The sequence below is a fragment of the Ambystoma mexicanum genome, chromosome 3q, assembly GCF_040938575.1.
Source record: "Ambystoma mexicanum isolate Mex_15411 chromosome 3q, UKY_AmexF1_1, whole genome shotgun sequence".
Taxonomy (NCBI): domain Eukaryota; kingdom Metazoa; phylum Chordata; class Amphibia; order Caudata; family Ambystomatidae; genus Ambystoma; species Ambystoma mexicanum.
Window position 1 is genome coordinate 14,236,487 of NC_090926.1, and position 15,228 is coordinate 14,251,714.

Here is a 15,228-nt window from a genome sequence, read left to right on the forward strand (position 1 = left end):
CACATTTCTATGCTACCCTTTCTACAATTAATAGCTCGTGGCAGTGGTTTACTATTTACTAACATGTGTGTTTTTACCGCAGGCTGCGTTCACATCTACAGTATGCAGCCTTTTTTTCGCCATTTCTTTTTGGAAAGGTCCTTCTTGAGATTTACTCTATGCGCCAAACCACATTTGGTCCCTTGTTTGTTTTGCCTTTTGCAGGATTCACGAGTGAAGCCCGCCTCTTGCTCCAGTATGTCTGGCAGGGGTAGAAGTGAGAGAGGTGCCCGAAACTCCCTGTGCTTAATCCCCTTGGTTACAGGAATGCACCCAAAAGGTGATTGGCAGGCTGCCTGTCCTTGGAGGACAGCCACCCTGCCGTGTGATTGACAGCTAGGCTGGAATTTAAGGGAGAAACCTGCATAAAAGGTGAGGCTTTTTGGCTTGGAAGACAGTCGACCACGGGACGAAGAAATCCAAAGAAGAACTTGGAAGAGACGGCTGCCTGTTGCAACTCCTGGGCTGTTGGTTTGCCCAGTGAAACCCTGCTGTTGTGCTTAAGCTCTCGATTCGTTTCGACTAGAGAAGCCCTGCAAGGACGACTTCTCCCCTTAGGTTGGTGGGACCAATCAACCCCAAAGTGAACTCATTTGGACATTCTCTCGGAGCTGGCTGTACTTCCACTGCTGCTGGAAACTAAGTGCCAAGGAGAGGAACACAAAACCGAGTGGATCACTTTTAAGTCGGACCTGAGCACCAGGAATATCCTCTGGATTTCCCTGAAGCAGGACTGACCAAACCTGAGCCACCTCAACAGAGTGCTGGACTCCAGATGCAAGGAAAGTCTGAGTGGTATTCGAGAACCGCAGTGTTGCGTAGACGCAAGGTGCTGAAACCGTGAATTGCAGCTGAATTGAAGTTTGCCCATTGCTGCCGCCGACCTTCCCATTGCAGTGCAGGAGTCCCCAGACGTCCTCCCTCTTGTCCCCACGACTGAGGCCCAGGAACACCAGGATCTGCAGAGCTGTACAGGAACAGAAGCCAGCTGGAACCCTTTTTCTAACCAAAGGTACTGTAAAGTTAAGAGGACTTACCTCTTGTGGTGTAGCCTTACTTGTTCTCAGTTGAGACTTGCCTTGGGTTGCCCCCTTGCAGAGTTGCTTGCAGCTTAGCCCCTCACAAGCTTTAAATCTTGTGCCCTTCAAGTGATTTTATTTCTACAAACTTTTCTAAAAACATTGTGCAAGACCTTTACTTACCTGCATAGAAGATCTTGAGCTCCCTTAGACTTTGCTCAACTAACATTGGCTGTCCTGGCTCCCTGAGATACTCTTCTCGCCTCTGACTTTGTGCCTTTTACCCTTTCCCATTGGAAAGGGTTAACATTTCGCTGACATTGGACGGTTTAAAAAGTGCTTAGCAGTTTGTGAATGATTTGTTAACATTTGTCTTATTCCCCAATCTAACCTTTGCACCAAACTCAGTATTGCTCCAAATGTACCAGTGATAAATCAATGTCCAGAGTGACCTAGCTATTTAAGCCACCTGAGGGTGTAGGAAGTGTCTGTGTGCCATCCCCAATGAGTATCACCTGATTTAGAGAAATAGAGTGTGTTCTGAAGTTTATTATAATTGTTACACGTTTTGCTCCCTTCTGAAGAAGGGTTATATTAAATGACTGTTTCCTGAGTGCCCAACCATGGCGACTGCCGCTGGGGACGCGAGCCCTACTCCAGCGACGCCTGAACCCACCAACTCGCAACTCTTGGAGGCCATCAAACTAATCCAAACGACCATGGTGAACAAAATTGACGCAGTGGCCATAGATCTGGGACTCCTCCGCCATGACGTCCGCTCCCTGGCTGATAGAACTGATGCGCTCGAGACCCAAGTACGTGAGAACTCCGAAGCGAACACCCAGCTTCTGCACGACATGGAAGGCCTCCAGCAAACGGTCAAGAATCTCGAGGACAAGATGGAGGAGGCCGAAGGGAGGGCCCGCCGGAATAACATCCGGCTGCTCGGACTGCCTGAGGGCATCGAAGGCTCGGACCCCACCAACTACGTGGAAAACCTCCTGCTACAGGAGATTGGCGCAGAGAAACTATCGCAGGGGTTCTCCATCGAAAGGGCTCATAGGTCGCTTGCCAAGAGGCCCCCGCCTGGAGGCCCACCCAGGCCTATGATAGCAAAAGTATTAAATTACAGAGATCGCGAGGTCGTCCTGGCGTACTCTCGGTCAGGGGGCCAGATATTGAGAAATTCGGCCAAGATCGCTATTTACCCAGACTATACCTTTCAAGTGCAGATGAACAGGGCTCAGTTCACCTACACCAAAGCCAGGTTGAAGGCCGCTGGTTTGAAATACATGCTCCTATACCCTGCAAGGCTGAAAGTAATACATAAAAACAGAGCCCACCTATTCGACACGCCGGAACTGGCCCGGGACTGGATGGATGAGCAGCAACTTCCAGACATAGAAGGCAAGAGGCGCAAGCCGCACTGATACACCCACCTAGACTGCCGTATCGCATCGCACCATAAGATCATTGCAACACAACCCCGAAGCAGCTGGAAGGATCCTATCACGCGGAACACCGAGGTTTTAGCTCCCGCAACCCCCCAGGAGCTTGTTCTCTTTTCTTCTGTTTTTTTCAGGGTACGTTTACCCACCTGTAGGGCACCCGAAGACCATGCCAGGTCCTAGGGAGCGGAAACGGGACAGTCACGACAAGGAATACCTCGTCAGACCAGTTATCGGTTGGGAAAGTTTTTTCTTAGGGAAAGGGGAGCCAGAAATCCGCACCCTAGTTGGGAACCCTAAAGTTGAAATACCGAGACCGCAGGACTCCTTCAATACCACAGCATCTCTAACGAGACCGAGCCAAGGACCAGAACAAGTGAGAGAACACCACCACGACTATGGCTGAGAAAGTAAAAGTTATGACATGGAACGTCAGAGGCATGAATAGCCACGTGAAACAACGAAGAATCCAAACATACCTGCGACGATGCAAGGTAGGGATCGCCATGCTTCAGGAGACACACCTAACAGAGGCTAAACTGACAGCGCTAGCCAAAACCTGGCGGGGGACCTTGGTGGGATCCTCCTACTCCTCATATGCTAGGGGGGTCCTGGTGTGGATTAACCCGTCAGTCCCTTTCAAAGTCACGGACACCAAAACGGATAACGAAGGTAGGATGGCACTGGTGCAGGGTACCTTGGAGGGAAGAGACCTATGCCTGATTAGCACCTATGCGCCTAACCATGACGCCACGGCTTTCTTCCACTCCCTGAGCTCTAGACTATGCCCCCACGTAAATTGCACCATGATCTGGGGTGGGGACCACAACTGCACTTTAGACCCCCTCAAAGATAGGTCAGACAACAAACACTCCCGCCCGTCCCCCCCTGCCAAGATACTATCCAAACTGATTTCCCACCTGTCACTTAGCGACCTGTGGAGGGAATTGAACCCGGAGAGACGGGAATATTCCTTCTTCTCCCCGCCACATAACGTCCACACCAGGTTGGACTACATACTGGTCAGCCAGGAGCAGCAGGCCACTTTCAGCGAGGCACAATACTTACCCAGAGTACTATCAGACCACTCACCCCTGTCGGTCACCTGGGAGATACACCCGCCCAGACCCCCGATCCCTACATGGAGACTGCGAGCAGAAGCATTGCTTGACGCGGCCTTCAGGGACCACGTACAAGACAGCACAGACGAATACTGGCTACACAATCTAGGCAGCGTAGAATGCATTAGCACCGCTTGGGAGGCATATAAGGTGGTTATGAGAGGGGACATGCTGGCAGCAGTAGGGGGGACTCAAAAGGTCATTACGAATGCCCTGGCTAAAGCAGAAAGTAGGCTGGGGGAGCTGGAGAACAAGGCAAATCCGACTCCCGAGCAGGTACGGGAAATAATAATACAGAGACAGGCCTGTCTGTCGCACTGGGAGTCCCTGGGGAAATTAAGCTACGCCAAACACACTGAAAGGACACACGCCCTAGGAGACAAGCCCGGCAAACTCCTGGCCTGGCTGTACAAAAGGGAAACCCCTAGGACCCCCATCTGCCACATCCTCAGACCAGATGGCACTCCGGTGCACACCCAGGCTGAAATTAACATGGTCTTCGCAGAATACTACCAGGACCTGTACTCCAAAACCCCGCCCTCGCTAGATACCGGGATCGAGGACGCCCTAGATTGCATAGAGTTACCCAAACTAGACCCACAGTTGGCCGTAGCCCTAGAAGACCCAATCACCCCAGACGAGGTCAAGGCAACCATTAGATCTTTACCCTCTGGGAAAGCCCCAGGTATGGATGGTCTCCCGGGGGAATTCTATAAGACATATGAGGAGACCCTGGCCCCTCTGCTGGCACAAGTGTACAATGAGGCCTTTGACTGCGGCATACTCCCTGACTCCATGAGGGAAGCAATAATCATCCCCTTGCTGAAGCCCGGCAAAGACGGCACGGATTGCGGTTCATATAGACCTCTCTCTATGCTAAATGTCGACTGCAAAATACTGTCGGCACTCCTCGCTAATAGACTACGCAAGGTGATCCCCCTGCTGATTCACCACGACCAAACTGGCTATGTACCCGGGCGCTCTATCACTGAAAATTTACGCAGGTTGCACCACATCATATACCGCACCGAGCAAGACACCCAGAAATACGCGGTGGCATCTCTAGACGCCACCAAGGCCTTTGATTCGGTTAAGTGGGAATGGTTATACGCCACCATGGCTAAGATGGGCATTGGACCCGCCTTCCTCAAATGGACCCAGTTGCTTTACACACACCCCGAGGCCAGAGTGCGTACCAACAAGACGTACTCCGACAAATGGCCCCTCCACAGAGGCACACGACAGGGATGTCCCTTATCCCCCATGCTCTACATCATTGCTGCAGAGCCTGTGGCCGCGTACATCCGGCAGGAATACGGTGGAGGAGGCATTATACTAGATGGAGTGACACACCTCATCTCCATGTACGCGGACGACACTCTCCTCTACCTTAACGACCCTGAGCACCTCCTGCCCTACATCTTGGAGACACTTGACTGCTTCCAAAAACACACAGGCATCCAGATAAACAAAGACAAGTCGTGTCTCTACCCCCTCGCAGCGCTATACAGCAATGAGGGCGGATCCCTGCCCCCACTGGCTCTACAGTGGCAGGTAACGTCCTTCAAATACTTGGGCATTGCCATACACCGTAGCCCGAACACTGAACACATCCTCAACACAGTCAGAACAAAGGATGCACTCACCAACTCCATGGCTTTCTGGGGAAAACTTCCTCTCTCCGTGGCAGGAAGGGCAGGCCTCCTCAAAATGGTAGCGCTCCCACGCCTGCTACATTGCTTCACCAATGTCCCCTACAACATCCCCTCAGCCTTTTTCAGAGACTTGAACAAACTCTGCAGAGAATTCCTGTGGCAGGGAGGAAGGCACAGGGTGGGGCTTGACATCCTCCAGAGACCCTACGAGAGGGGCGGACTGAAGGTCCCTAATTTCGAACTATATTTCCTGGCCAGCCAATTGAAACACGTAATGCACTGGATGGCGGATGAAACCACCACTGACACCAGACTTCTCCAGCCGGCTCTGCCACTACTGCTACTTCGAGACTTGTTGTGGGTCGAGAAAGGGGCCCCACAGCGTCACCCATACCTGGCCAAGTTGGGAACTCAGCTCTGGAAGAGGGCCTGTAAGGCTGTGGGGCTGCGAGACCCTTACTCCCCACAGATCCCCATCGCTGCAGTAATGGCGACACCCTCTCGGGGGCACACCGAGGCTCGATCAGTATGGGAGCCTTACGGGGTGGCGACACTGGGCGACCTCGTGCACGAACACGAACTTTCTTCATTCCCCGACCTCTGCGAGCTGACGGGCCTGCCCACCGGGCAGTTCTTGCTCCACGGGGCAGTAACTCGGGCCTTAAGGAAGAGATGGCCTGAGGCAGACAATCAATTTACTGAGAACGAAACCATCGAAACATTGCTGGACACTGCCGAAGGAGGCCACGAAACCTCCAGAATATACGAGGCCCTATTACAGGCAACGACAACGAATGAACTAAAATGCAAAAAGAGATGGGAGAGCGAAATGGGCCTCGTGTTCGAGGACAACACATGGGAAAAGATCACCCACTACCATAAAAAGACCTCCAGGAACGCTCGCCTCCAATTAATACAGCTATACATCACGAACCGAGCCTACCTTACGCCTGATGCCATATCTAAGTTCAAGGGGGCCACGCCACAAACATGCCCCAAATGCCATGCGCCACAAGCAGGAATGACTCATATGTTCTGGAGCTGCCCCGCGGTCCTGAGGTTTTGGACCCAGGTGCGAGATAGGGTGGCGCTGGCCGGGATTGAAGTTGAAATTCACGAACCTGCAGCTTGCATACTGGGGACATACAGGCGAAGCACTAAGAACAAGCCCCTAAATAGACTTCTGGACTTGATTTACATAACAGCAAAAAGGCGCATAGCCATGGGTTGGAAGAGCACAAGGGGACCTAGTGAGGCCCTTTGGTGGTACGACCTCAAGAGATGGGCCGCCGCGGAGACGGCGGCTTGGGAAATGGCCATCCAGGTACAAAAACTTGACTCCAGTGCAGATCTTCTCCGCTGGGTAGAGCTAACAGAACCGCTACTCCGCTCAGCAACAACGGACAGCACACCAAACAGTCCTGGCGGTCCCTGCTCGGCACACGAGCCTATTGAAAACTGAGGCCTAACCTGCGGTCTCGAGGGGAGGGGGGTGGGATGGGTGGGGAGGGATTGTTAAGGTTGTTGTTGTTTTTTCCTCTTCTTTTGTTATTACATATATTACACCGCCAAGCCGAAGCGCTGTTTGTTATATGTCTTGAAAAACCAATAAAGATTTTTCAAAAAAAAAAAAAATATTAAATGACTGTTAAAAAAATTAATAATTGTTTAATCAAGAAACCTTGAGTGTGTTTATTTGAATAACTGTCACTGTGAAACCCTGTGTTACAACCCTACTGCTCACATTGACCTCTCTTGAGATAAGCCTGGCTGCTCAGCCACACTACCAATTTGTCTAGTACAGACTTATACCAAAGGTTGGGGTCCTATTGCCAGGAGGTCAAGGTTACTGTAGTATTCCAAAGGATACTGCACACAATCTTGCCTAACACTCAGTTTGTTTTGAATATTAAAACATTTTTTCACATTAAATCGCCCAGAGTGTGCTGCTGTTTCTTCATAGCCAATAACATCAGAGCAAAGTAGCAGTGTGTTGTGGAAGGACTCTACACAGACATTATGCCACCTGCACATGACACACCTATGACCCCTCCCACCAGACTTCAAACAAGGAACAAGTTACTTACCTGTAACTGTTGTTCTCCAGCATGGGTCTGGCATGGATTCACATGCTCATGAATATTCCCCGTCGTCAGGCTGGGAATCCTCGGTAAAGAAAAAACCAGTATCAGTTTCGTTTCTGATCTGTCTTTCGTAGTAATAACCAATCACTGGTCTCTGCGTCATACTGACCACAGCCAATGACTGCCCTCTACCTAAGCACCGCCTCTGGCAGCCATCTTCAGATTTGGAAGCACGTGAAGTGGCAGTATGACCAAGTGAAGAGCCGCAGAGGGGTAGGCGGGAGGGTTCGCATGTGAATCCATGCCAGACCCATGCTGGAGAACAACAGTTACAGGTAAGTAACTTGTTCCTTCTCCAGCATGGGGTCTGGCATGGATTCACATGCTCATGAATAAAGAATACATAGCAGTACACACATGCACAACCACGGGAGGTGGCAAAGGCTCAACATTAAGCATCACATCAACTCAACATTAAGCATCTTACCTCCTCACCAGGCTCACCTCAGGCGAACAGGTTGCGCAGCACTGCTTGGCCGACCCTGGACTCCTCCCTGGAATCCCGGTCGACGCAGTAGAATCTCGTGAAGGTGTGCGTCGACCTCCACGTAGCAGCCCTGCATATGTCCAGCAGGGGCACACCAGATAGGAACGCCGTGGTAGCTGCGATCGCTCTGGTGGAATGGGCTCTCGGACGGCCAGGCAGCGGTCGGTTTGCCAACCGGTGACAGTACATGATACAGCCGGAGAGCCATCTGGAGATGGAAGCCTTCGAGAGAGCCTTCCCCTGATTGACAGGTCCAAAGTTCACAAAGAGTTGTGACGTCTTCCGAAAACCTTTCGTGCGGTCCACGTAGAACTTCAGCGCTCTAGCTACATCCAGCGAGTGCAAAGTCCTCTCAGCCGGCGACGAAGGCGACGGGAAGAACACAGGTAACACCAAGGGTTCGTTGAGATGAAAGTCCGACGGTACCTTGGGCATGAAGGAGGGGTGCGTCCTGAGCACTACCCTCGTGTTGTGGAAAGTCAAGTACGGGGCCTTGCAGGAAAGGGCCTGGATCTCTCCCACTCGTCGTGCGGAGGTGATGGCCACGAGAAAAGCTGTTTTCCACGATAGAAACTTCAACGGGGCCGAGTGCAGAGGCTCGAACGGAGGTCCCATGAGTTTGGTCAGCACCACGTTGAGCTCCCACGCCGGGGCCGGAGCCTTCACCGGCGGGAACGATCTGAACAGTCCCTTCATGAACTCTTTCACCAGACGATGAGACCACAAGGACGTCCGGCCCGTGGTTCTGGTGTATCGGGAGATCGCAGCAAGATGAATCTTGATGGACGCGTGTGCCAGACCAGCTTTGGCCAGCGTCAGCAGGTACGGCAGCACTTGGGGAGCCGTAATCCGTAGAGGGTTAATCTTCTGTGCGTGGCACCAGACAGAGAACCTCTTCCATTTGTGTCCGTAGCATTTAAGAGTCGAGGACGCCCTGGCCTTTGCAAGAACCTCTCTGCAATCGGCCGGTATGTCGTATCCTCCAAACTCTAGCGCTGCAGGAGCCAGGCCTGCAAGTTCAGCGACTTCGGGTCGTGGTGGAGGATGGCGCCTCCTTCCCTGGAGAGTAGATCCGCGTCCGCCGGCAGCTTGATTGGCGGGGACGCCGACAAGTCCAGAAGGTCCGGGAACCATATCTGCCTCGGCCACGCAGGTGCGACGAGGATCATCCTGCACCGTGACCTCTTGAGCTGGTTGACGAGCCGGATTAGCAGAGGCAAGGGAGGGAACGCGTAGAGGAACAGGCCCTCCCAGGGGAACGAGAAAGCATCGCCCATGCTCCTCGTCTGGGGAAACCTGCTGGCGAACCTCCGGCACTTGGTGTTCGTCGCCGTCGCGAACAGGTCGATCTGGGGTGTGCCCCACCGTCGGAAGAGGCGATCCACCAGATCCTGCCGTAGTTCCCACTCGTGGCACGAGCGCAGCTCCCTGCTGAGTGAGTCGGCGATGGTGTTTTTTATCCCTGCCAGATGAAACGGCACCAGAAGAATCCCTTGGGCGACGGCCCAATGCCACAGGTCCTGCGCCTCCTTGGACAGCGCTGGGGACCTGGTTCCGCCCTGTTTCCTGATGTAAAACATGGTGGTGGTGTTGTCGGTGAAGATCCTCACCACCTTGCCCTTGAGGGACGGAAGGAAGGACCTGAGGGCCCAAAACACTGCACGGAGCTCCAGGACGTTGATATGCAGGGACTTCTCCGTCGGGAGCCAGAGTCCCCTTGCGTGCAGATTTTCGGTGTGCGCTCCCCACCCTTCTAGGGAGGCATCCGTGGTCACAGTCACCTGGTGGGCTGGGGTCTGGAAGTCCATGCCCGCCGTCAGATGCGCGCGGGTGCCCCACCACCGTATCGCTCGTCGGAAACTCTCGTCGAGCTTGATCCTTTCCTCGAAGCTGCCCGTCGTCTGGATCCAGCGCGCATCCAGGAACTCTTGCAACGGGCGCATCCGGAGCCTGCACATGGGAATGAGGTAGATGCAGGAAGACATCATCCCGAGGAGGGACTTGATGGACCTCACCTTGGCCGCGTCGGCCACCAACATCCGTTGCACCTTGCCCAAGATGGTCCTGGTCCTCTCCTCCGACGGGGAGGCCAGAAGGGACACTGTGTCGAGCCTCGCTCCCAGAAACAGTGCGACTTGCGCGGGCACCAGGTGGGATTTGGCGTAGTTCACGGAGAATCCCAGGTCCGTGAGGAGTTGGACGGTCCTTGCCGTGTGGACCACGGCGAGCTCCCTCGTCTTGGCGCGGATGAGCCAGTCGTCCAGGTAGGGGTAGACGTGAATCCCCTCGCGGCGCAGCTGCGCCGCCACCGGTGCGAGGCACTTGGTGAAAACCCTGGGTGCCGACCGCAGTCCGAAGGGAAGGGCTTTGAACTGGTAATGACGCCCTTGGACCACGAATCTGAGGAATTTTCGGTGCCCCTTTAGGATGGGAATGTGGAAGTAGGCATCCTCCAAATCCAACGACGATAGGAAGTCTCCTTCCTCCAGCTGACCCAGGACGTGCTGGAGGGTGACCATCCGGAACTTCTGCGCCTTGATGAACTTGTTCAGGCGTCGCAGGTCCAGGATGGGGCGCCATCCTCCCGTCTTCTTCTTCACGAGGAAGTAACGCGAGTAGACTCCGGAGCCCCGAAGCCTCTTTGGGACGAGTTCGATGGCGCCCTTTCTGAGCATCGCCTTTACCTCCAGGAGAAGTTGAGGGACGTGAAGTTCTTTCCTGGCCACGGGGGGGACGCGCGGGCACCTTCTTTGAAACTCGAGCGCGTGGCCCCGGGCCAGGGCGTCCAGCACCCAACGGTCGGTGGAGATGGACTCCCACACGCTGACAAAGCCCGCCAGCCGGCCTCCCACCGGGTTGCTTCGGTGGGGGCCCGACCCCACGGCCGGTTCAATCCTGCTTGGACGCGGCCTTGCCGCCTTGGCCTCCTTGGCGACGACGGCGGGGTCCGCCAGACTTGCCTCGTCCTCTGTAGGCCTCTTGCGACGACGAGCGGGCCGCTTGACGGTAGGAAGCGAAACCGCCGCCGGAACCTTTGGAGGCGCCCTTGCCTCCGCCGCTCCGAAAGGGCGTCCGCCGTTGCTGCAGTACTCCAAGGGCCCGGGCCGTCTCAGTATCCGCCTTGATGGCCTGAAGGGAATCGTCCACTGTCTTCCCAAACAGGTTGTTCCCGTCGAAGGGCATGTCCAGGACCCTGGTCTGGACGTCCTGCCGAAAGTCCGTAGCCTTGAGCCATCCGCGACGTCGAAGGCAAACGCCGTTGCCCATCTGGCGGAACCCAGTGTCGGCGATGTCCGTCGCCACGGTGATGGCGTGGTCCGAGGCCACCTCACCTTCCTGCAGGATCTCAAGGGCCTCCGCCCTCTTGTCGTCCGGCAGAATATCCAGCAGGGGAGCTATCTTGTACCAGAGTTCCCTGTCGTAGCGGGCCACGATAGCCAAGGCGTTGGCCGCTTTAATCGTCGTCGCCGCCGACGAGATGACTCTGCGTCCCATGGCATCCAATTTCTTTCCCTCGCCGTCCGGCGGGGAAGTCGACGTGGAGGCCGCACCCCCCCCCGCTTTCTTCCTGGCTGCCGCGGAGACGACGGAGTCCGGGGTAGGCTGCGCCCGGAGGCATAGGGGGGCCGAGTCCGGGACCCGGTACTTTTTCTCGTACCGGTCTCTTTTCGCTGGCGTCGTGGAAGGGTTCTTGAGGAGGGAAAGGCCCTCATCCCAAATGTCGTCCAACAGAGGCACTGCGAGGACCGTCTTCCTCTTGGTCTCGCGCCGTTGGTAAAGGAAGCCTTCCTTTTTCTTCTCCTCAGGGCAGAGTTGGAAAAGCTCGGATGCCCTGGCGATCATTGAGTGGAAAGATCCAATCTCGTCGGGCGGAGAAGCCCTGGTGGGAGGCGACGACGGAAAATCCTCGTCGTATGCCTCGTCCTCCGTACCCGTCGCTGCCGTGTCAGTCCCCGTATCATCCCCTCGGGTGGACGGGGAGGAGGGCTGGACGGGGCGCGACGGTTGAAAAGGAGGCGGTGGATGGATCCTTCTTTTCTTGGTAGGGGGAACACCAGAAGGTCCCGGTTCTGGATCCCCCGACGGGAGAGGTTCCTCCGTCGGTAACGGTAGTCTCGTCCTTATCTCGGAGCATAAGGACTGTATAGCCAACAAAATGGCCGCTGAGTTGTCTTGCGGCGCTGGCAGAGGGGAATCCGACGGGCGAGCAGGGGCCCCGTCGGTATCCTCGACGATGTCGTCGTCGTCACCTGCGTCGGGGCCCATTCCGACGGGCTGGTCTTGTTCCACGCCTAGGCCGTGGCTTAAGACCTCGATCAGTTCCTCTTCTGAGGTTGAGGCCGAATCTACGACGACGCCCTGCCCCCCCTTCTTCCCCACGGAGGGTTTCACGGGGGTCCTATCGATGGGCACGAAAGAAGACTCCCTCCGAGGAGGCAGGGAGATTCTGGGCCCCGAGGCCGCCACCACTGGTGCAGCCTCCACAGGCTGGGCCAGGGCCGCCGCGACCGTTTCGATAGAGGGCTTGGTCGAATGGATCAAGGCCTTCACCACCTTAGGTGCGCTCACCGCCTTATCCTTGAGGGAGGGGGCACTGCCACGCTCCTCCTCTGCCTTAGAGCTCGACCGGGGTCTCTCCAGGAGCTTCGCCGGGTGCTCGGCCTTCCTCTTACCCGACCCAGAGCGTTGGCTCGTGGTTGATGGTGCCGGGGAGGGTGCGCCCTGCCTGGCGCCCGTAGAGCCCGACCGTTCGGCGCTCCCGGTGCCAGCGGACTCGCGGTGCTTGGCCTTATGTTGGGCCCCCGTCGCCGGGGCGCCCTCAAAGGTCTTAGAAGACCGCTCAGATTTCTTCTTCTTCTCGCCAGACGGGCTCTTACCCTCCAGCCAGCTGGCGAGACGTTGATGGCGGTCCTTCATGGTCCGTTCCGACATGTTGCCGCAAAACGCACAGTCCTTCTCCACGTGCGTCTTGTCCCCATGAAGGCAGTAAAGGCAGAAAGAGTGTTCGTCCTCCTTGAAGACGTTCTGCAGCTGGCATCCAGGGCAGGCCCTGAACAGCTTTCCGGGCGTCGAGCTTCCCTTCTCCTGGGCCATCTCCGAGACCGGGCCTGAGAAGCTTCTGGAGTCCTCCGAAGTGTAGCTCGACGAAATCTTCACCCTTGAGGGGCACAGATGAATCCGACACGGGTCCCCATTGATCGGATGTAGGATCGGTGGAGCTTGAGGCTCTTTTGACCGAAAGAATCGAAGTTTTTGTGAGAAAGCGCGAAAAAAATAGCACTAACGCTCGAGAGCAATAGCACGAGGATCCCAACACATGAACGTGCGGTAAAAATCTGAAGATGGCTGCCAGAGGCGGTGCTTAGGTAGAGGGCAGTCATTGGCTGTGGTCAGTATGACGCAGAGACCAGTGATTGGTTATTACTACGAAAGACAGATCAGAAACGAAACTGATACTGGTTTTTTCTTTACCGAGGATTCCCAGCCTGACGACGGGGAATATTCATGAGCATGTGAATCCATGCCAGACCCCATGCTGGAGAACACATCTGCAAACAACCTGCACGCCACACCCCACAGCCAATGCATCCTAGCCCTACAGCCAGATAGGAAACACCTCTGGAGACAAACAACCCAGTGATCCAGACAAATAACACCTAGAAACAAATTGCATGTAGAGATCAGGCTAACTCCCCATATGCACACATCAATACAACAGCAATGTGATCTAGAATCTTCCCTTTCCTAACTCGAAACGTACCCCTCCCCCATTCTATTTCATATCAGCCAGTGCACGTGGAGAGCATACAAATGTCAGCAGCGTGTGGTGGAACTCCCATTAACATGAAATATCAAGGGTACACCATCACCTCCCACACCGACCTCTCCTACAAAGTTGCCTACACATCTTATTCTTCTTCTCAATTTATTTCCAAATATGGCATTCCACAGGGACCTGCCTTGTGCCCAATTGTAGTAAATACGTTTGCCTGCCTCCTTGCAACATTAGATTGTTTGGCCTTTTACTTGAATTATGCCCCACGCCCCCTGATACTTTTAAGAGCCTCATACAATTTGCAAACCCCACCATAGCTCTAATTGAGAAATGTTAGCCTAACCAATCAGTCAATGTTAAATTGAACCAAAACACAAATTGTGGGCCCCCTTCACCTTGCCATGAATTACCCCTGGCCCCTTCTTCTTCTATGTCGTATACAGTGAAGACTGGGTGCTCATTTCGACAAGGACCTTTGTTGGAATAGCAGAGTTGGCCAAACTAGAAGACTGGTTTCCCCAGCCTCCTTTATTTGAAATTACTCTTCCCATATCTTGCCTTCCCAGAGAAGGTTAATGCCTCCATTGGATTAGTTATGTTGCATCTATTTAGCAGCTCCAGCCTCCTTGTTAAAAATGCCATAGAGCCACCCAATTGCTGCAGCACACCACTAAAGAAAACCCTTCAAAGATAATTGAATCTCTCCAATTCGGAGTTCACTGCTTTTGCTAACATTTGGGAGACTAGCAATGTTCGAGGTCTATTTGTGATCCTTCATGCATTAGCAGTATCCATCCATTCCTTACATGTTTTATCCTACATGGCACAACACGGAAACAAAGATCCACTGCTTTAAAGTTTTCACCATCCCAAAATTCAATTGTAGCAGGATTTGGAGAAAGTGCCTTTGCTTCTCAGTCTTTGGGGTTCTGAAACTAGCTCTCCCAGACATAGGAAACGTCTATTCTTATATGCAATTTTGTAAAACATTGGAGCTGAGGCCACTTGCTCAATTGGTAGTGACACAGGATTAAGTTTCTCACTGGATTGTATATAACAGATGCAATGGAAGGTTGACTTTGAGAAGTAGGCGGTCAAGGAGAACCTTGATTACCAATAGTGGCTACACGGCAAAGAGTTAAAATGTTCCCTTAGTAATACTGGATAGGATGAAAGATACAGTGGCAACCGTGGGAGATATGAAGCAGGGATCACTAGGAAAGCGCATACAGACCATGCCCTGATTAATTCTACATGAGGCAAGGCTCCAACAGCATCACTGGCAGGAATCCTTCCCATGCAAAGATCTGTATACCAGTCACATGGATTTCAATAAATGTTATATGTTATGTTGACGTATACCGCGCACTGCTACCAGCCAGGGGCAGTCTCTAGGGGCTCACATGGTTCTGCAGAAAAAGGATGGGGTCGGTTAGTGCGGGTAGAAGGATAGGTCCAGAACCATGAGAAACTGCCGCCTGTGTGTTTTGGGATGATTGCATGCACTAGCTTGTTTTATCTGTACGGGCCAGTCCCAAC